We start from the raw sequence: 23,196 nt of genomic DNA on the forward strand, positions 1-23,196 counted from the left end.
TTATGTCCAGTTTTTGTATAGCTTTCTTGTTCCGTTAAAACGAAGAACACGTTTTGCGACACGTTCTATAGCGAGCCGCTTAAATGTCAGCGCTCAACTGGCTAAATGGGTAACTACAGTTCTAATTAACTCGGAAACGATGCAACGTATCGATTTTTTTTCTTAACAGTTATTTCTCATCAAAACCTACTCTGTAACACCCTTACAAGCATTTCAGACTGTTTCCGAAAATCATGTATACTGAATACATTTCTGGTCGTAAATAAGGGTGTGTTAAATCTCACATGAACAGTGACATTAACGAAATATTCCTGTTACATCGTATATACTTGACATACTACCAACCACTATCCGATAAAATGTTCTATTGCTCTGACGACGGCAGACGGTTATTCAGCTTAGTTCACTGATATCGTGGTGTTGTCTTTCCGACGATCTGCATCTCCTCCCTTACGCTCATAGACTTTCCGATCAGGTGGCTTAAATCCATTCGCAGTGTCCCAGCCACCAATGCTACACGACTCTATTTCTTTCTTTGACACTGACCAGAAACGGCTGGGCGGAGCAAGCGCGCCTAGCAGGGCGGCAACCCGCGACTCAGACCAGTTCGGCCACTGCACATGGGAACGCAGGCTGCGGTGTGGAAACTCTGCACTCACTAGGAAGTTACCCTATTACCCGAGGAGGTACCACACTATCGGGTAGCAACTATTTGCAACATTGGCCACTAAAATCGTAAAACCAACAAGGCGGCATGCGAGAAAAGTCAAACTATGACATGAATTGTGCTGCGTGCTTAGATATGCAAATGATTAGCTTTTCAGCGCAATTGCAAAGATTAGTTTGTGAAAAGATCGTGTTTGGCCTCATCTAAAAACGAGAAACTTCTAGGAGTAAGATATTGTAGTGCCAGTGTTATTCCGAATTACAATACAGTGTTCCTTCGGACATGCATGCAAGTCTGAGAACATCTCGTTTTTACAAGAAGCATGCATATACGAACAACATGGCATCGTAATTCGGAATAACACAGGCGCTGCAATATCGTATGTTCTTCCAGTCCAGCTTAACGGCCAAATATTTGGCACCAATCAGGCCTTTTTAGAAGTTATGAAATCGCTGTTATTAATGTAATCCTGGAGCTTTCGTAGTTCTGCCTAAATATGAGCCCTGTTCCTCTCTGGTCTTATGTCGTCTTCTTAGCAAAGCCATTAGGTTTTTTTTGACTCAAATAGGATACTTGCCAGTTTGTCGCTTTAAATGATAATGATGACGCATTTTACACATTTCAATGTAGCTATAAAAACAAGGGGGGGGGGGGGGGGGAGTTTACCCACATAACGTCCGTCTTCCAAGTTGGTGTGTATTTTTTAAGCCTAATAATTTTACTTGTATTTTATAAAAAAAAAAAAGTTTTCATGCTAGACGTTCTAGCTCCGAATGACGCAGTATTGAGTGTTATATGGGCGGCCTCTTTATTTGAAATTACGGTCCTGTGTTTTTAATGTTCTCGTTCTAGTGGTATATGATACGAAAAATCTGTTTATGTACTGCATCTGCGTGTTGTGGCCGGCCGAAGTGGCCGTGCGGTTAAAGGCGCTGCAGTCTGGAACCGCATGACCGCTACGGTCGTAGGTTCGAATCCTGCCTCGGGCATGGATGTTTGTGATGTCCTTAGGTTAGTTAGGTTTAACTAGTTCTAAGTTCTAGGGGACTAATGACCTCAGTAGTTGAGTCCCATAGTGTTCAGAGCCATTTTAACCATTTTGTGTGTTGTGTTATACACCTTGTTTTCTCATTTTAAATTTACCGCCTTCATTTATATTTTACTTCGTCAAAATTTTAGGATAAGTTAAGCACAGGTGTTACCCGTAGTAATTCCATCTTTTCAATGTTTTATGTGCATTACATTTATAAACTTTTAGTGGGTATGTATATCCAGTTTACGATCTCTCATTTTTATCACTGCTGCGTCGCAGCGCCAACTCTTGAGGTGATTCTGTATTAGGCTTCAGTACTGCCACACGGCGTTGTGGCGCATTATGCTTGCTACCTGAGCCCCCATCTTACTGTTACTCGCTCCTGTGAACGGAAACGCGTTATGGAGATCTTGGTGCCTCTTGCGTCCATCTAGAAAAGGTAATGATTTTACTATTTTATATTTCTAGTTTTTACTGAGTTTAACGAAGGCGATGTTGGCCTGATATATTCGACGATGCCCTTTGGCTACACTGACAAAAGGATTCTTAAGAAATACCAAATTAAGGTATTTGCTCTTTCAATAGGTGATCTGCTTATATTTTCAATAGGTGATCTGTTTATACATGCTTATAGGTTATCCAAGTTTACATAATGCGATCGCGATTTTTAAATAGATGTATTTGTTCTCTGTTTTCTATTTAGATAACCTGAAGATGCCTAAATAAGGCGAAACGCGTCGCTGAAAAATATAAAAAATTGCAACCAAGACTGTTTTTAACCAATAATATCGTATGTACACGCCGACAAGCGAATTTCAAGTAAAATACCTAACCTGAACGGGAATATACGTAATGCATGTATGAGTACTGGTTGGAGACACATAGCTCACGACATATAGAAGTTTGAGCGAGGCCGTGAGTTCTGCTAGGATAGCCAAGTGGTATGACGACCGCTCGCGATAAGCGGGAAATACGGGTTCGAATCCCGCTATGGCACAAATTTTCATTGTCGTCATTCCATTATACAGCTGATGATTGTCCACATTCGCAATTGCGAATTTATTTCATGTCTAGGAGTACGTGTCGGAAATCGACATCGCCAGAATCGTAGCCTACCCAAACTACTTTATCGTGCCGTAACAGCTGCTCGCCTCATTCGGGTTCTATATCCACATCTACGTACATACTCCGAAAGCCAACGTCTGGTGCATGGCGGGGGTTACCTTGTACCATTACTAGTCATTTACTTTCCTGTTACACTCGCAACTAGAGCCGGATTTCGCCGCCCCTATCTGAACAGGTACGTTCGTTTTGTGTTCCACATTGATTTCTGCGGTTGTTTCACGCAGTGTTGCTTGTCTGTTAGCACTGACAACTCTACGCAATACTCTCTGTTCGTAGTTTTTAAGTGAAGGCCTTCGCCATTGCATTCCGCATCGTGAGAGGTAATGCCTGAAATTTGGTATTCTCGGCACACTCTTGACACTGTGGATCTCTGCATATTACATTCCTTAAAGGTTTCCGAAATGAAGTGTCCGATGCGTCTAGTTTTACCTACCATTCCGTGTTCAGTGTCTATTAATTCCCGTCGTGTGGTCACACTCACGTCGGAAATCGTTTCACCTGAATCACCTGAGTACAAATAACATCTCCGCCTATGAACTGCCCTTTTATACCTCGTGTACGAGATACTATCACCATCTGTATATGTGCACATCACTATCCCATGACTTTCGTCACCTCGGTGCATATCATTCTTTCAAAAACCACACGCGAGTTTTTCATATTCTATCACTCGCTGAGCGCCAATTATTAGTCCTACAGAAAAAAGAACAGGATCTATCTATAGTAAATTTAAAGTAGATAAATTTTATACTGGGATACGTTTTTACTGAATGTCACGGTTTTCGAATTATTCAAATGCACCTCTACCCCCACACTCATCCCTCACCAGTCAAGATTTCTAGTGTGTTGTTGTGGCACTGCCTCCTACCACTGTACAAAAATTTCCTACTACACGAATCATTCCCGATATTCGACCTTCCTTTGGTCTCTGTTGATTGGCCTATTGCGTCATCAGCACAGTCGGCCATTCCGTTAACATTATGAATTTAAGCGTGCCCCTGACGGCAATAAAAAAGAAAACGACTTTTGTAAGTGCTACGCTAGGACTAATTGCGTTGACAATTCGGTTCAGGGTTAACCCTTACAAGCACAGTAGTTTCGCAGCCAGGAGGCCTGACGAATCTAACGATGTAATTGTTTATTATAAGCTGTTAAAATTCACAGAAGTGTTATGTATTATTTACACAAACGTCAACTTTACAATTTTTAATTGCTCGACTAAGTCGGTGGCGTAATAAGACCAGTCAAAGAAGACCAAAAATGGTCGAATGTGGGAAACAATTCGTGCAGTCCTAAATTTTATAGAGTGCTAAGAGGGAGTGCTACGAACAACATATTAGAAATCTGACTACTGACGGATAACTGTGAGAGTGGAGGTGCCTTCGAAAGTCACGTTTGTAAGTTTTTCTTAAATAACTCGAAAACTGAAGCCTCTAGCGAAAACTTATACCGATACAAAATTTAACTACATACATTTCCTACAAAAAGCTCCTGTTCATTTTTTCTGTAGGACTAATAGTTTGCGCGTAGCGTTCGAGAGAATATTAAAATCTCGCGCGTGATCTTTGAAGGCCATATATAACATTGCGGGTTGCATAAAACGACATCGGTGGGGCAACTGAATCACTCTGTATAAGCACGACTAAAATTTTCAAACTCTGTTTTCTCGAAAACAGTTGAGAGATGCATTTACGTATGATGAAGTCCTAGTCGTACATACACACCCTATCTTTATGAATAAAATTGGCGAAGGGAGATTCAGTTCGATCCCACTGTTAGTTGGTCTCTATGACCACCTGGTTTAATTCCATGGTCGCTCTAAGAGGTGGCAGTCCTGTGAATGAAATTTCGCATCTACAAATTTAATGTTGTATTCTTGCTACTATGTTGTAAAGACATAAGCTTAAACACCTTTCCTGCTCTCCTTACCCCATAAAAAATCTGAGAGGCAACAGGAATCTAACCTGGCTCCTTGTGAATCCAAAGCAGTGACGCTAACCTTTGCAAGGCTAATTTTTTTTAAATTTCTTATAAACAGGAAGTGTCGGAAGTTTATTCCATACTTTTCACAAGGAGAGCCACATTTAAAAAATTACAAAATGCCTTAAAAGGCAGAAAATTGCAACAAAATAATCAGGTATACACTCCTGAGATAAATTAAAATTACTGACTTGCAGCATTATGCCAAATAAAAGAGCATCTGAATCTCCAACTCTCTAACAGAAGAGGGCCAGCCGGCTTCTCAGAATTCACAGTCCGTAAGGATTAGTTGGTGTATCCAATCAAAACTAACTACACAACAAAACTTCTCACAACTGCTACACTCCAACTGTTGGAAAGCTTCATGAATACTCTTCTTAAAAAAAATTGACATAATGTGTTTCATATCTCGTTCAGTGCTGTATCTTCTCGTGTTGTTCGTGTAAGTACATTCAGAATTGCAACATTTCCACTCCATTTTCGTCACATGTGCGACTCACCGCCATCCCTACGATCCGAGTGATCGCATTGGTTTTTTGTCGGGGAAGTATGTCACATATTGGAAACAAAAACAAATGTTACCTCTGGGTAACGAATTACCGTCTGTGAGATCTCTGTGTAAATCTTGCGGTTAAGAAAGACTATAATACGACGTGTCAGAGTCCTCACTTCCATCGCCTTTCCATACACTAAACGGTGTTCATTCGTGTTCATCAGCCCGCAATATGTGCAAAGGAGCGGATTAGCCATGTTTATGACGCGCAGTATGGTTCGTGTGACGCACTTGTGACACAACGAGGATCGAGCCGCCGAGTTCAAGAACGGAGGGCTCACAGAATGAGAGAGAGTGGGCCAGGCTCTCATCGTATATCGCTGTTTCATCACGTTCCTCTCATTAAGAGACAATAAATAGTTCGCACTGTCGGGTTTCCGGGCGACGAAAGCTAAAGTTGAACGTAGCTATAGTCTACAAGAAACGGTGTAATGTGAACAAGTATTCGACGACATGTTGCCGATTAGGAAAGGTAGCACATACGAACATGGCATTAGTTCGTCAATCAGTGCCGATGTTATTGTATGCGTACAACGGCGCCATATTCAGAGCATCGGCCGCGTGAAAAGGGATGGAGACTTAAGGTGGACGTTTATAAGGCCAAGGCCACCGTTCCACATGTCGAATGTTAGTGGTATAACGAATCTTGAGTATCAGCCCATGGCTGACAAAATATTTCAAGGCCGTCAGAGGCGATCCGCAGTTCTCATCGGCAGTGGAAATATGTATGCAATATGTGGCAACCGCGACTCCAGATATACCGGGTGATCAAAAAGTCAGTATAAATTTGAAAACTGAATAAATCACGGAATAATGTAGATAGAGAGATACAAATTGACACACATGTTTGGAATGCCATGGGGTTTTATTAGAACCAAAAAATACAAAAGTTCAAACAATGTCCGACAGATGGCGCTTCATCTGATCAGAATAGCAATAATTAGTATAACAAAGTAAGACAAAGCAAAGATGATATTATTTACAGGAAATGCTCAATATGTCCACCATCATTCCTCAACAATAGCTGTGGTCGAGGAATAATGTTGTGAACAGCACTGTAAAGCATGTCCGGAATTATGGTGAGGCATTGACGTTGGATGTTGTCATTCAGCATCCCTACAGATGTCGGTCGATCACGATACACTTGCGACTTCAGGTAACCCCAAAGACAATAATCTCACGGACTGGGGATCTGGGAGGCGAAGCATGACGAAAGTGGCGGCTGAGCACACGATCATCACCAATTGACGCGCGCAAGAGATCTTTCACGCGTCTAGCAATATGGGGTGGAGCGCCATCCTGCATAAACATCGTACGTTCCAGCAGGTGTTTATCAGCCAGGCTGGGGATGATGCGATTCTGTAACATATCGGCGTACCCTTCAACCGTCAGGGTAGCAGTTACGTTTTGCTGTCCAGCGCTATTATCGGACATTTTGTGAATTTTTTTTGTTCTAATAAAAGCCCATGTCATTCCAAGCATGTGTGTCGATTTGTACCTCTCTATCTACATTATTCCGTGGTTCATTGAGTTTTCAAATTTGTACTGACTTTTTGATCACCCGGTACATTGAAGAGCCAATGAAACTGATACATCTGCCTAATACCGTGTAAGGCCCCATCGAGCACGCAGAAGTGCCGCAACATGACGTGGCATGGGCTTGACTAATGTCTGAAATAGTGCTGGAGACAATTGGCACCATGGATCCTGCAGGACTGTCCATAAATCCAGAAGTGTATGAGGGAGTTGAGATATTTTCTGAACAGCACGTTGCAAGGCATCCCAGATGTGCTCAATAATGTTCATGACTGGGGAGTTTGGTGGTAATCGGAGTGTTTAAACTCAGAAGAGTGTTCCTGGAGCCACTCTGTAGAAATCCTGAACGTGTGGGGTGTCGCATTGTCCTGCTGGAATTACCCGAGCCCATCGGAATGCACAATGGACGTGAATGGATGCAGGTGATCAGACAGGACGCTTACGCCCGTGTCATCTGTTAGAGCCATATCTAGACGTATCGAGGGTCTCACATCATTCCAACTGCACACGCCCCACGCCGTTACAGAGCCTTCGGCTCCGAAAGCCCATATCAATGATGTTACGTTGAATGGTTCGCACCCTGACACTTGTTGATGGCCCAGAATTGAAATCTGCAGCCATTTGCGGAAGGATTGCACATCTTTCTCGTTGAACGATTCTCTTGTCGTCGTTGCCCCCGCCCTTGTATGATCTTTTTCCGGCTGTAGCGTTTTACCGGATCCATGATATCCACGGTACACTCGTGAAATGGTCTTACGGGAAAATCTCCACTTCATCGCTACCTCGGAGATGCTGTATCCTAAATCTTGATAACCTACCATTGTAGCAGCAATAACCGTTTTAACAAGTGCGCCAGACACTTGTAGTCTTATATAGGCGGGCCGAGCGCAGTGCCGTTTTCTGCCTGTTTACATATCTCTGTATCTGAATACGCATGCCTGTGCCAGTTTCTTTGGCGCTAAAATGACATACTGCACGCGTTGCATCATTTCCAGGACTTGTAAGGAATTATGTCGCACCCTAAAGCGAATCATACGGAGTCATTCGGCTGTTCTTCCAGGGTAGTGCAGAACCGTGATTCATAGCTGATCACAATTCGACGCCATTCATTAGCAATCCAGGCTTCCTAGGCACTACACTACACCATCCGCAGCCATTATTATTGTTATACAAATGGCACACTAAGCATCGGATGGTAATTCCGTAGTCCAGCTGCTACTGGTCTTCGACCAATGGCGTGGGACGACACAGAGTGTTGCGGGGAGGTCGTTGCTTGTTTTCGGATGACAGGCGCATATGTGAAGGGGGCATATGCTTGGTACACAATATGGCTATCCTCCAAGGTGGTGGTCAGGCGTCCAACGTTGGGCCATTGTCACATCTGAATGCACCACAAATCGGTATATTCCACGATTCGACCAGGCCTGGTAACCCAACACTACTTAACACGATCAACACTAATGCACTCTGGTGGCCGTTCTATGTATCACAGAGAAATGAAACTGTAATCACTTAGATACCCGACGATAGTGTCTCACATTTTTGGCAGGGTATTTTAATACCTATGGAATACACGAGTTGTAAATATATTACAGTAGAGACATAGCTGTTTTACTTTTGCAAAAAGAGATTGTGAAGGGTGATATTGTGTGAACACGAATTATTTTATGGTAATTGAGAAAGAGGTTTTTTCCACTCATCTAGTGATGTTACTTAGCGAGCATGGAACCCTTTGACCCATGGCGAGCACGTATCAGCGACGTAAGTGGAAGGAAGGACGCTCAGAATGCGGTTGGCTCATTCCGTGAAGTGGAAGGCAGGCAACACGCGCGGCGGCTGCAGGCGGCAAAGGAGAAACGAGTACAGACGCGGCGCGCGTGGGTTTCACTTTCCGTAGCACGCGTCTAACAGCCAGGCTAACAAAACACTGTCGCTGCCTCGCGCCACGGGGCTTCCCCGACCCATTTCGCCGCCCTTCGACGCGCTCAGCCGACGCAGTGTTTTTCGTGGGTACTCACAACTGTCTTTTTAGAGTACTCGCATCTTGAGATCAGCTCGGAAATAACTACTTGAGGTCTTGAGAAACAAACATTAAACACAGCAGTCTGCGCGGCACAGGAAGGACGTGTTATGTTGTTTGACACTTGAAACGCCAAACTGTTGGTTCCGTGACGTTGGATAATTAGGACTGTAAAGTATTTTGTTTTGGAACACAGTCTATTTTCACACTAGCTCTCCCGTCAGCTGTGTTTTTTGTTTATTTACAACAGCTTTCGAAGATACTTATAGTATCATCTTCAAGTACTCACAGGTACAGAAATGAAGCAGAGCTGCAAGCCTATATTTAAAATGTGTGACTTATCCCGTCATTTCAATAAGTTTGGGAACTGGCTTAATTAAACGTAGAGAAAAGTTAAGGCTCTTGTTTTAATGCTGTGTCCTATATAGACCCCCCCCCCCCCCCCACCCACACACTTGATCACAACGCACACAAAGTTCATAAAAGCATGTGAAACTGCCAGAGAAGTCCTTCTTTGTGGTGTGGTACAACTCGTGCTTCACATTGGCTCGAATGTCGGTTATATCGTCAGAGCGATTTTCTGCAGTGTTTCGGTTTGTGGTAGGTTCGCACTGATAAAAACTGGTCTCGAAACTTGTGAAGTTGTTTCCAAAAATAATTGCGCGCATTTTGCATTTCAGTCGAGTCGCGGCAGGCGTCCGCTTGTTGCTTTTGCTCGGGGTCAAGGAGTGCGGGACAAGCAATGCACACACTTTTCCCTTCCTCAAAACATTCTGCAGAATGTCTTGAACATTTGATTTCGAAACGCTGCTCGGTTTGGATTTGTGACACAATAACTTTGACACACTACAGGGTATGTACACTACTTAACACTGTGCCTGCTCACAACAGTCTGGTTGAATGCGCATCTGTTGTTTATAGTTGTTAGTTCAAACTGCCACCGAAGTTACTGCGCTGACGTCGCTTATACTCCAGGAAAAAAATCAAACTTGGAAACTCTTTAACGGACGACGTAATCGCGATTAAGACCAGTGATCCAGGAAGATAGGGTTTGTTTAATTTCAGTCTATGGTAATAAGAAATGTCGTCAGACTATAGATTTCGGTCGGTTATGACCCTCCTCAAATCTGATTAAAACAGACGAAACCTCGTAATTAAAGCAAAGCGGTATCTTCAGTCGATCTCATCCAAATTAATTTCTTATCTTTGAACAGATATAATAATATAGAGCCAAATAGTCAACAATACCAGACCATTGTGTCCACTGCGTTACTGTTACATCAAACTTACTGCCAGACAGTAGCGCTCAAACTTTCTTTCGGTATATCTATGAACGGTAGAAGCGTTCACATAACGTTTTTCTCGGTACTGTGGCCTTATTGGCACTGTAATATTATATCTGTTCGATGACGCCAAGTTAATTTTTTCTATATCTATTGAAGATTCCACTTTCGCTTGATTATACTAGGATAATACAAGGATTCGTCTCTTTTAATCAGATCTGAAGATCGTCATTATGTGCTGAAACTGATAGTCTGGTGACAATCTTTTATTATGGACTGGAATTAAAGAAAAAAATACTGCAAGTATTTCTTGTTGATGTACCATTGTATCCATTAATGTGGTAAATCTAAGACTGAAAACTAGCGCCTAAGTGCCGAAGACGAAGCCACAAAATGCATCGAAATCGATTGCAAATAAAGTAAATAGCAAGCTGTGTGGAGAATTGAAGAGTGGAAACATCAAACGTTCTGAGTGCGAAACCTCATACTTGTAAGAGACTCAATTTATCTCTTTTTCCTCAAAACTTATTTGTATCCAAAAACCCGAGAAGATCTTCTGATACTATAAAATTATGCTGTTCACCTCATTACTGCAAAAAATGAGACAAATTAGAAAATGAATCATACATTAAGAACGTTGTAGGTGCAGTATTAAGGAACTAACTGGTTCTAAGAACCAACAAGAAAGTTCCTGATTCAGGTGCTGTTGATACTGAGGCTCCACGTTTCATTCACAATAATACAAGTGCACAAACACAGAAATAATCCTTTAATTATCAGAATTGTAGTTAGAAAAAAACCGTTGCTGATATCTTTCGTTTTCTTACAAAAGAATGAAATTAAATTCAAGAAAACATTTACCACTGTTGACTTCAGTTTCTTACATAACTCCATTCTTGTGATCAGATGTTGCAACGTTTACAAGTGCCAAATCTGTTAACGAATACATGGCTTTTCATAACATTTTAAAGTTTTTTTGTTTCTTCACTTCTCAAACATTTATTACTATTTTTGAAACCCAAATTATCTCCTTGTATTACAAAGATGTTTTATTGATACAAGCAAAACTTATATGCACCCCGTTTACCATACAAACTGTGCATCTGCTAAATGGCGGAGACGTTGACACATGGCACTACTTAGCAGATCTGTTAATGAATATTTGAAGCATTTTTTCCATAATTTGACACTTGGAGCAAGTTTAGGGACGTGCAACAGAGTACCGAGAACATAGCAGCAATGAAACCCTGGAAAAATGACACATGGAACGTTTTCCATTACCTCTCTTCAATCAGAAAGATAATAGTCTGTGAACTCCGAAACAAAATTGTGTTTTAAGTTAAATTCCAAGCTTCTGCCCAGTGTCCTATTGTATGCAGAAGAAACGTACGGACTGAAAAATGACGATCCGTGGATCACATGGGGATGTTATAGTGTGCAGTCCCGTCGGTGTTGTTGGAGAGGATTGGGCGATTTGCTGGCAGCGGGCTTTACACTCTGCCGTTCTCTCTGTTCACATCAGTCCGCACAGTCACACGGCACATAATGTAGTTTGTGCTCTAACACCCCCGCGAATCCGTGGTTCTTGTTAGAGACGGATTGCTGCCTCCGACTGTACAAAGAAGCATCCTTGTCGATAAAGCTCCTCGGCATTCGCCGGAAGCGATTTAAGCGGAAAACCAGTATCAGAACTGGAGGTCGAAGGAAGGAAGATTGCAGTTTAACGTCCCGTAGATGCCAGTGACATTAGGGACGGAGCACACGCTCGGAACAGGGAAGAGTAAAGAATGAACTCGGTTGTGCTCGTGCTTTAAGTGATTTAGGGAAAACCACAGACAATCTAAATCTGTATGACGCGACGGGGATTGGAACAGTCGTCCTTCCGATTGCGACTCCATTGTTTTAACCGAATGGATTGCAATGAGCTGGATCCTTGAACTTCTGCAGTATAAACGCTACCTGCTCTCCATGAAGATGTGCCCCGATACAGACATTTTCTGGGTACTTCCTTAATAGTTTCGATCACTGTCCAGAACACAAGAGTTAAGGGCTGCATTTTGCTCTATTCCTTTTCCAGTATATGCTTAACGCTTTCCTTGATGTTTCATTATTGATGACGATGAAACTCTTTTAAGATACAATAAAATACGTAGCATACGCTCCTTTAACGATTAATCGTACAGTGTAAAAGTGATCGAAGAAATTGTTGGTTAATGTTCAACACGCGTCTCGCTTCGAGGCACTTGGTGTACACTAGCTACTTAACATTAAAAGTGACTGAAGACATTGGACTATTACAAGTAATATGAGCTTCAGTCAGTTTCTCTCGGTTCATTAAAACGGATACTGATCACACTGTGATAGAACGTCAGGCTTCAGTATCACACACATTATCGTTACACAAGGCTCCATTGGAACATAGTAAATTACTTTCATATGTTGTCTATTCCTACGTTAACGGATGCTGTAGTGCTGTTGTATACGTATAACAGGCTTATTCAAGAACCTACCGTGTAGATGGACACGTTCATTGAGATGATGTTACACGTAGTAATATAACTTTGTTCTTGATGGCAACAGAGATATTCGGTTTTGTCGTCTAAAGCTGCAACCAAAGCAAATGACTCATTTACCGACAAAATGCCGTGCAGTTAACTCTACTTAAACGAAGCAGCGTCTGAAGCGAGGCGGACACGGCACTAGACTTCTACTACCGTGTCTGAATTTCGCGCCCTGCTCAAACAGACACAACATTTCGGACACGCTGTACGCAATGCTCTCAGTTTCTGAGCATATTTACTTTTGTTTCATAAACTTCAATTCATTCATCAACCGTATAATACTTGGCGCCTGTTTCGTAATCTACGTAATTAGCGAATTATATTGTCAATAAATCGAAGTAACATCCAAGTTACACAACCAGTTTTCGCTCGTTCTCGGCAATGCTATTCCGCCTGTATTCTTGACGACCCTTCGTGTGCCATGGTATTATTGTTTAAAAACAGGAATTTTTCATCGCATTTATGTTTACTGGTCTAAAACGCAGCGGTACACATAAAAGGATTTATACAAATTTCTGAAGTGTATTTTGTCATCGATGTTTCGGCCACAACTAGAAGGCTCTTATCGGAAACAGTTTCACTTGTTACAATGTTATTGTTGATAACAAGGAAGAGAAATGAAGGGTGTTTTCCTAAGTCTGTCATATTGCTTCTGTGTCTCCTTACATATCGTTGCGGTAGAGGTCGGACTGTTCTGTAACGTCAGAGGTGAAGACGGTGTTAGCATCTGAAACATAGTGGAGGTATGAAGATGTAAACAAAGGCTATCGACAATGATAGGAATAAGAATAGAACAGAATGTATCGTCTTGATCCCGTTTATTTTCTCAAGTATCACACACCTTTTCGCGTCTGAGCATATAGCAACAAAAGAATCGCATTTAGAAGGGTGTGAGATCGCGTCAAGTTTATGTGCACAAGCACATACCACAGACTAGTTTGTTTGAGTCTGACGCCAGCATACGCCAAAATTACAACGTAAATAAAAGCGATTATGATGGAAAATGTTATTTGTTAGTGTCATTCTAAAATTAAGTAATTTTTTTGGGCATGTTTTCTGTTTCGGTATCACGGACACATGATCTCTGATGGTTCATTACACAGTAATAATGTGATTTATTCAGCGTGTTATCTCTATTATGTTTATGTTGGTGAAAATACCTTCTTAACTGTAAAGAAACCAGTAACATGCAATTACCAAATCGTTCAATACAAAACACAAAGAAGTGCAACAACCTTCAGACGAAGCATGTACACTGTGAAGAGGTTGGCGTCGTTGCGGGAACAGTTCAATATAGCAACGTTGTGAAAATCTTCCATTGAATTCAGTGAACCCACGCACCAGAGACGTATGGGTCAACCCCTCATCAGGAAATCTATCTATACCGGTGTGTATTAGGGTTAACGTAGAACTGTCAAACGATCGAAAGAGAGAAAGAGAGAGAGAGAGAGAAGCGGTCAGTACTGAATGTAAGCTTGAGGGCGAAGAGGAAATGACGTTCCTGTTGTGAGCAGCAATTTCTCTGAATGGACGAAACAAATTTGTTTCCAAACAAAAGTCACACAGTATACCGGCGACAGTTGCACTGTTATGCTGACGTTTTCAAAGCAATACCGATACAAAGATAAATTGGGGTGACAAATCGAATGAGCTACAACTAGTCTGTAGCTAGCCAGCGGAGGCCACAGGTTCCTTAGACAAAAATACTTAGCAATTACCCCTGAACAGTCTCCGAAATGTCGGTGTTCGGTGCATCCGGTAAAATATAACGCGACACAAACGACGCCGATATATCGTTTTGCTACACAGTTACCCCTCTCGTGCTCACACCATTGTGGGGACATTTTCGCAACATCTTGATAGTCCTGTCGACGGTGCACAGCCTCGTGGTTTCGAGTTGACGTAATCGCAGGAGCAGTCGTCTGTCTGAGACGCCGGGGGCGGCGCGCCGCTGCGACGCGACGGCTCGCGCGACGCGGACTCACCTGTGCAGCTGCCGGCCGGAGAGAAAGGTCCAGACGCTCGGGATGAGCGCACGTGAGGACGAGTCCGACTAACGAAACATGAATGCCGGCCCAAAATATGCAGTGAAAGTATTTATACGGAGACGCGTGGCCAGACAATGGGATGAGACGGCGGTGGTGCGCGGTGGAGGGGGGCGGGAGCGCGCCTGCCGTGGTGGGGCCGCGCCGCGCCAATGAGGCGTCTCGAGTCTGCACGTCTCTGCCGGGGCACGGATGCGCGGCCGACCTCGGCAGGCAGAGGCTGCTGGCGCTGCCGGGGCGCGCTGGACCCTGGCACGGCCTCCTATCCTGAATCTGACGTGCGGGTCCTGCCGGGGGTGATATCGTAACGACCCACGAATTAAAAGCTTAAAACTCAGGATCACTTGTACAGCACTGTGACATTCAAACTAAACAACGGGTTGTATAAAATCCTCTAGAAATTCAGACCACGTCAAATTTAACTCGAGCCTTCGGAGAATATCGGCATTTCCTTAGTCCAGAGATGGCAGCCACCTTTCTCTTTTTCCTGGCTTTCATCCTGTGTCTTCACGAGGTCGGCATTTTAATTTGTGAATTTGACGGTGGTAGTGGTAGAGGGCTACACGCCAGGGTAGCCGAGCGCGCTAAAGTGTTGCTTCCTGGACTCAGGTAGGCGTGCCGGCCCCGGATCGAATCCGCCCGGCGGATTAACGACGAGGGCCGGTGTGCCGGCCAGCATGGATGTGGTTTTTAGGCGGTTTTCCGTATCCCGCTAGGTGAATACTGGGCTGGTCCCCACGTTCCGCCTCAGTTACACGCACTGCAGACACTTGAAACACGTCAGCACTATTTCACGATTTACACTAGACTCGGACAGTTGGGGTACACTGTATCCGTCTCTGGGGGGTACGGGGTGGCGGCATGAAGGACATCCGGCCATCCCTAACACTAACATTGCCAAATCCGTTGTAACCACGCCGACCCTGCGATCACTGCGGGACTATGGCGTAAGCGAAAGAAAGAAAGAAGGGGTAGAGGGTCACGGGATACCATTCCTATCATCAATCCGACCCCTCCCCCCCTTCACTCCCCACTCCTTGTCACTCCCTCCCTTACTCCCTCCCTCCCTCCCTCCCAGGGCGAAGGGTCCAGTATTCACCTAGTCGGGTGGGGCAAACCGCCTAAAAACCTCATCATCCAGGCTGGACAGAAAATCGGCCCTCCTCGTCAGTCCGCCAGGCAGATTCGATCTGGGACCGCGTTACCTAATCCCGAAATCAGCGTGCTAACACGCGTAGCTATCTGGGAGGCTTATCCATCGCAAAGCACTAGTGTGTTCACACAAGCCTTCCAAAAAATTTTCTCATTGGTCAGACCGCATCAAATTGGAATTACAACACAAGCTCCGGAAGATTACCACCACTTCTTCGTCAGTAGATGCAGCCACCTCCTAACGAAGAAGTTCGTGGAGTTGTAACTCCGATTTGACGCAGTGGGGCACTCAGAAGATTCTACATAAAAACGCTGCTGCGAAAAACTTTGAGGTCAAACTTTTGGTTTGAAGACAGGCTTACTTCTTTCAAACTCACCATTTAAGCCGATGATAGTTTGAGAATAGCGTGGCTGTTTTCGTAAACATCATTTAACAAACAACTGCAACGAGCTACGCTTTCTGAATGAATGACTTATTTCACCATTACACGAAGAAGTTCGTGGAGTTGTTGTTGTGTCTAGACAAGACAGCCTAGACACAATGAGAGGAAGCCAAAAGGCACGCGCTAAGCTAAAGCTGGATGGCGAGAGGTCTGAACAGGATACGTAATGAATGCTATAAAGAAAAGTACGTAGCTCCTGGAATACTTAACTTTAATCCATCATTGTATACAGCGTTCTTGATGATACAAGTGAGACTCTGTAGTTTCAGACAATATACTGCTAATGACGCCTTGCTAGGTCGTAGCCATTGACTTAGCTGAAGGCTATTCTAACTATATGCTCGGCAAAGGAGCGAAGCTTCGTCCATGTAGTCGCTAGCAAAGTCGTCCGTACAACTGGGGCGAGTGCTAGTCCGTTTCTCGAGACCTGCCTTGTGGTGGCGCTCGGTCTGCGGTCACACAGTGGCGACACGCGGGTCCGACATGTACTAATGGACCGCGGCCGATTTAAAACTACGACCTAGCAAGTGTGGTGTCTGGCGGTGACACCACAGTTGTAACTCCGATTTGACGTAGTGCGGGACACAGAAGATTCTACATAAAAATGCTGCTGTGAAAAACTTTGAGGCCAAACCTTTGGTTTGAAGACAGGCTTACTTCTTTCAAACTCACCGTTTAAGCCGATGATAGTTTGTGAATAGCGCTGCTGTTTTTGTAAACATCATTTAACAAACAACTGCAACCAGCTGCACTTTCTGTATATATGACTTATCTCGCCATAACTATTTTGGGATCTGGGCCCTTCCTCAGATAGCAGCGATGACACCTCGTAAAAATTGCGCAATATTATTTCTTTTAGAAGATCAATAATACAGGCCTCTTTGCTCTAATGTGCAAAGAAAAACTTTTGCTTAAGACAAAAATTTGAAATTCGTATAGGAAATCCTCTGTCCATCGAAATTTAGGATTACCGTGATTTACTTGAAACGCTCAAAGCAAATTCTCGGATTGTTCGTTCAAACAGGACACGACCGACTTCAAAAAAATGACTCTGAGCACTATGGGACTTAACATCTGTGGTCATCAGTCCCCTAGAACTTAGAACTACTTAAACCTAACTAACCTAAGGACATCACACACATCCTTGCCCGAGGCAGGATTCGAACCTGCGACCGTACAGTCGCGCGGTTCCGGACTGAGCGCCTGCAACCGCTAGACCACCGCGGCCGGCACGACCGACTTCTACTCCATCCTTTCTCAATCCAAGCTTGTGCCCTGTCTCGGGCGAACTTGTCGTCCACTGGACGTTGAACCCCAGCCTTCCTTCCACTTTCCAAATCCTCCTGCCCCTCCACACACACGGAAACTTATCTTGCCATCACCCTTAGATTTAATCTGCCACTGATGCATGGTGTTGTTAATGATAATACCAGTAACAATAAAATACAATAATACAGCACTCTCCCCATTAAAGGGGTTTATGCGGATCTAAAAACTGCACGAAAAACACAAAAACGTGGATAATAAAAAAAACACACATCCATTTTATCTGAAACTGCTATTCATTGTATTTACAAAGCATGCTACATGTCACATTTGACATTCCGCTACTTACATGTTACTCACCGGAAACAACGCTTTGAAAATTTTCAGGGCTGTGTAAATAGATAGGAAAGAAATCGGCTGCGCTCATATTAAAAGGGCGAAGTCCCTGTAATTTCCTGAACATGAAAAGGAAACAACAGAAAAATATTTAAGAGAGGCAAATATTGGGCTTTTTGTTAGTGTCTTTACAAGTGACAGAATAAAATTTGGTAGTAGGCTATTTCGAAGGTTTCTTGTCAACAAGGAGTGGTATCTCAGTTTCATTTTTACTCCTCTAGCATAGCAAGTATCATGTTTATGGGATATACCTTAAATATACCGTCCTGTATGCACTGTGGTGAGGCAACGATACATTTTTGCTCTTTGGATGTCTTCCTCCTCGCGGAGACAAAGGGCGACACCACAGAGAACAGTTTGAGTTCGTCAGATCGTTGAATTGTACGCTTTTGTTTTGAGCTCCACCATATATAATTAACAGCCGTTACGAGAGGCCTATGCATTTGAATATTATTGTTGAGACGGATACTGAATTCAAACCTAACTAATACAGTATACGAAAGCATGCTTGGAGCTGTGTTAACTCCCATGCTTGGGGCAATGAGAAACCAAATAGCTAGAAACGCTTTTTGTTCCTCTAATTCTGTGTTTATTAACCAGTTTAGAATTTTGTGTGCCCAGATTAATTGACCCTTGAGTGACGAAAGTAACCAACAGTTTTCTAATGTTCTACTATATCCTCTTCACCCATGCAAATAGGCGACACGGTAATTAATTGTTTATAAGTACAATAAGCGTGGGACTCGCGGCATTATATTGTCCAAGGCAGATAATATTTATATGTACAGATAATTTTCAGTTGTTGCCAAGAGAAGGAGATTTATATAATAGTACGTTTTTGCGTTAAGGGTGTTATGTGTCACTTACCCTGTTCAAAATACGTGTAGCTAAAGCTCTAAATCAATGAAAAAAGAAATTCAGAGGAATGGGTATAGATAGGCGTCCGGAATAGATCAAAAAGCTCAACACCTTAAACAAGTGATGATGATGGTGATATGGGTGAAACCTACTCGTATACGCCGCAGTTTTTGGACGACCATTTCGAGATTGCCAACGCAAATGATGATGTAGAATATATGACACGAAAACTACAGGAAACAAAGTATCTTCCAGTAGGGGCGGAACTATCCAGCATCCAACTCGATACAGAGGAAACTGCAGCTTGCCCTAGTTACACATATCTAAGAGTGGAATTTGATACCACACGTAAAGGTGTTAAAGAAATTACAAAACGAATAACGCAGGCTAGATGTCTGATTTCTTACCTAAACAAAATTCTTCCGGAGTAGTGAAACAAGAAAAAAACGGAAATGCACTATGTATCAGTCTCTAATGAAAATTTTCTTGATATATGTGGCAGACACATGGAGATTTACGGAGAATAAGAAGAGGAAGTTGAACCTCACCGAAGTAGATGTGTTCAGAAAGTCAGAGAAGAAAGGAAATACGCAACAAAGAGGTTCGATTACAAACGCATGCAGAAGGGTCTTTGAAACCTGACAACGAACGGAAACAATTATCGAACGGCCGATAAATTGGTCCCTATACATTGTTACGGGTGTAGGGTCCTTTAGTTTTAATGGGCTTTCAGTATCATGTTTATTTGCTATTGTGCTGGTAGGTCGGCTGCTGTTCTTCGTGTAGTGCTACCCTATTTGATTCGGGAGTTGGGCTGGTTTTGTCTAGTGTAGGCCTGAACTGGTTAGGAATTTCTACAGCAATGAAGAAGACACTGAGTTAGATACAGGAATGAATACAATGGGTAAGTTCTTTTCAATTACTTACCATGCTCACTATTAAGCGAAGTCCACTACTGGTAGCAGAGTGGTCAACGCGACGAAATGTCGTACCTAACGGCCTGGGTTCGATTCCCGGCTGGGTCGGGGATTTTCTCCGCTCATGGACTGGGTGCTGTGTTGCGCTTGTCATCAACATTTCATTCCCATCGACACGCAAGTCACCGAAGTGGCGTCAACTCGAAAGACTTGCACCAGGCGAACGCTCTACCCGACGGGACGCCCTTGCCACACGACACTTATTTTACTATTAAGCGAATGTACAGATTATTTCAGAAGTGTGTTCGTAGGTTCTATGCAGTTAACTTGCAATTAATATTCGTCCAGACTTATGAGAATATGCCTCCGCGTGACAAAATGAAACTGCACTTCTTGTTAAATGAAAGCTGATTATAATGTGTTAGTACAAAAGGCCGTAGTATTTCGCCATAAGTTTAAGAAACACAACAAATACATATAACAGAGGATTTAGTCATCAATAATACGTTCTTCGGGGAAATTCCCTGAAGGTTGTTCGATAGAGAGTGGAAAAGGTGAAAATATGAGGAGGTAAGATAAGGTGAAAGAGGTGGGTGCGGAATGACTTCCCAAGTCGTCTCTTGTATAGTGTTTTTTGTCAGTCTAGCAGAATGCGGGCAGGTGTTATCGTGGAGTATCATCACTTCACGCATTCTTCCTGGTCGTTGTGCTTGGACTGAGTCTGCAAGACGTCTCAGATGTTGAAAATAAACATTAATAGTGATGGATACACCTCGGGGAAGCAGTTCGTAGTACACAGCACCATCGCTGTTCCACCAGATGCGTAACATTATCCCTCGTGGATGCGTGCAGGTCATCGTGAACTGAAATGCTGTTTTGTTTGGGCTCAACCATTCCTTTCTTTTCCTTACGTTAGCTTAAAGACACCATTTCTCGTCACCAGAAACGATACAGGATGGCAACGGTCAGTATTATTCAAGAGTCAATTGATGACAAACAAGCAGAATTGTACTTTTGGCGCCGGTCGGTGTGGCCGAGCGGTTCTAGGCGCTTCAGTCTGGAACCGCGCGACCGCTACGGTCGCAGGTTCGAATCCTGCCTAGGGCATGGATGTGTTTGATGTCCTTAGGTTAGTTAGGTTTAAGTAGTTCTAAGTTCTAGGGAACTGATGACCTTTGATGTTAAGTCCGATAGTGCTCAGAGCCATTTGAACCATTTGTACTTATGACCCTCCTCTGATTTTTGTAATTTTGTCTTAGAGCATGCGGCACCCAATATGCGATTTTTTAACCTTTCCCATTACATCCAAATGGTGCACGATGGTGGAATGGTCACAAGTTATCACATTTGCCATTTCTCGAGTACATTGACGTGGATCAAAAAATGGCTCTGAGCACTATGGGACTCAACTTCTGAGGTCATTAGTCCCCTAGAACTTAGAACTACTTAAACCTAACTAACCTAAGGACATCACAAACATCCATGCCCGAGGCAGGATTCGAACCTGCGACCGTAGCGGTCTTGCGGTTCCAGACTGCGGTTCCACTTCGGCCGGCTGACGTGGATCATTGTGGATTAGCGCGTTAAGACTGGAACGTCACCAATGTCAAAAAGATCCTCCTTAAAACGCGAATACCATTTTCCTGCTGTGCTCTGTCCAGTAGTGTTATCCCCATACACATCGCAAATGTTTCTGACTGCCTCCGTTGCTGTAACCCCTCTATTGAACTGAAACAGAAGAATATGTCGGAAATGTGCTGATTTCCCCACTTGGTACTCCATTTTCTAATGTCCACAGCTCCACTCACTATCTCCAACTGATAAAATGACAATATGTAAATGCAGACAGCATCAGTGAACTACAGATAAAAAATGACAGTCGATAAATAAACCCTTAGAAGCCGAAATATGAACATGCAAAACAAAAACACTACTAAGCTGATAGTAGAGAACTTTATCTTTTCCATCCGTCGTATTGTAGATTAAAACTTTTCATCTCTTCCTGAGCTGTCAATCATTCAGTGCCACAATAGAAGCAATGCGTATAAATATTGCGTGTGATATTCATAAAATTTTCTTTAAATTATTTGTGTCCTTTACAACATTTACTTAAACTAACTGCATGCTGACTCGCCGCCATATTGAACACATATAGAAGCCGAATGAAGCGTAAATCCTATGAGATGGCACAACCAGTCAATTGAATCCGTTAAATTTTGCAATTGCAAACTACGTACAAGGCTGGCCGTCACGAAATTTGACACCTCTAGGTCACATGCGCTCCATGTAGTTCGCGGACGCTAAACTCCTGTGATTCGCCCGCCTGATAGTTTTGTTGACACACGTAAACTGTCAGCAGTGCAGTAGGTCAGCGCCAACTGGATGTTCAGTCTTTCGGTGTGACATCGTGTGTTCATGTGTGGTTTCAGTCTATTTTGGAACGGTGCGCTGATGTGTATTTGGTAGTGACTGAAATGCAGGACCAAGGGTCTACTTGTAGTGCTACCACAGTTGGTGTGCATACAGGGCGAAAAGACATTCGAAAACAACTAATATTGTCATATCGAACGTACTGAAGATCTTTTATGATGTTGTCGACAACGAAGAAACCAGGGATAGTATAAATTTTGCACAAGTTCATAAAAGTATTTCAGAATCTACTGTATTCCATATTAATATCGCAGTAACATCGGCAGAATCTATAGATGTGAGCATGAATTTTGATTCTGCAAGAAAGAGATGTAAATGAAATCGGAAATCTACGAAATTTGACGATTTTGAGAAGAAGTTAGCACGTAGAACTCTACATCGATACTACAACAGCGTAGAACATTCGACGGCTTGAAAAATATGGAGTGATCTCCATGAAAAAAATTAATTATTCTTGCTCAGAGACCGCCATTCTTTGTCTTCTCTGCTCACTGGCTCTTGATTCAGAAAGTGTAATGACGGACAAAAATTTTTGATGGAAAGCAGAGACATTGCAGCAGCAAGAACGAAGTTTCTAGTACAATGCATTTACTGCATGCTGATAACAATATTCGTGTATCACCCTTCGATAAAACTTGGGTTTCACAAAACCAAATGCAAAAATATATTTTTCTCTACTTCAGAGGAATTGTTGGCCTGAAAGTGCCTACAATTACGTTTTTGCAGCGTGTATCGGTGATCTGGGTGACTGTTTTCTTGACAGTTTTCTCGCAGAAAGTTTCTACAAAGTCCTACAGAACGCAAATTCATCAGTGACGACATTTTTCGTTACACAGGCGGAACAGTTTCATACCTCTTTTTTTATCGCGAAATACTTTTCTGTTTTCACGATAAAATATGCATGGCATGCATCTGTAATCTTTCAGGAGGT

At 43.0% G+C, this 23,196-nt stretch overlaps 1 protein-coding gene across 1 annotated transcript in view; it reads right to left on the reverse strand.

The window, feature by feature from the left end:
• Positions 1-14,804, reverse strand: part of LOC124622946 (mucin-2-like) — a 243,596-nt gene extending 228,792 nt beyond the window's left edge. Inside the window, exon 1 of the mRNA XM_047148737.1 lies at positions 14,744-14,804. The gene's annotated coding sequence lies outside the window, so the exon portion shown is untranslated. The remainder of the gene's footprint in view (positions 1-14,743) is intronic.
• Positions 14,805-23,196: the final 8,392 nt, after the last annotated feature.

The sequence above is a fragment of the Schistocerca americana genome, chromosome 7 (genome assembly GCF_021461395.2).
Source record: "Schistocerca americana isolate TAMUIC-IGC-003095 chromosome 7, iqSchAmer2.1, whole genome shotgun sequence".
Taxonomy (NCBI): Eukaryota; Metazoa; Arthropoda; class Insecta; order Orthoptera; family Acrididae; genus Schistocerca; species Schistocerca americana.